Raw genomic sequence first — 655 nt, 5'->3', positions numbered from 1 at the left:
AGGCGGCTGTGTGCAGGTACCCGGGGGGCCGCGTAGGGCCGGAGCGTTGGGCGGCTGTTTCGTAAATGACAAGTTTGCAGTGTGGCGTGGGGTTTGTGAGCTTTGAGAGTGATTCGGGGGTTTGTGTTTCCATTACATTTTATTCCGACAACAGCGGAGTTTTGCGGTGTCAGACAGACCGTGTCTGGCCTCCAGGAGCCCCGGCCTGGGTTCCTGCAGGTCTGGTTCGGTGAGTTCCCGCGTGTGTCCCCAGATCTTTGCAGAGGTGAAGGCACGGCTCTAATTTGCAGACACGTGTCGGATGGGACCACGCGTGGAAAATGCTTCGGCATAGGTTGTCTTCTGTAGTAAAACTTAAATGAGTGTTACCAATTTTTACAGAAATCTCGAAAGTACTACCTGCCTGGAAATGCATTTTGAATTTATCTTTTTATTGTTCTAAATAGAAAAACTGTAAAAGGTACCTAACTTAGGAGTGTCTTACTCTTATCTGTAATTTCTTACTAGATTAAAGTATATAGCTAAAAGTTTTTTTCGTCCATGTGTACTTTTTTTTTTTTTTTTAACAAAATACTGACATATTGGAGTATTTTTGGGAGAAGAAAATTGAGGCTTAGAGCCTCAAGTGGTTAGTTAAGCTTAGGCTCAGTGGTGG

The sequence above is a fragment of the Pterocles gutturalis genome, unplaced genomic scaffold, assembly GCF_000699245.1.
Source record: "Pterocles gutturalis isolate BGI_N339 unplaced genomic scaffold, ASM69924v1 scaffold9048, whole genome shotgun sequence".
In the NCBI taxonomy this organism is placed as follows: Eukaryota; Metazoa; Chordata; class Aves; order Pterocliformes; family Pteroclidae; genus Pterocles; species Pterocles gutturalis.
Note: the sequence above shows the minus strand (reverse complement) of the source record.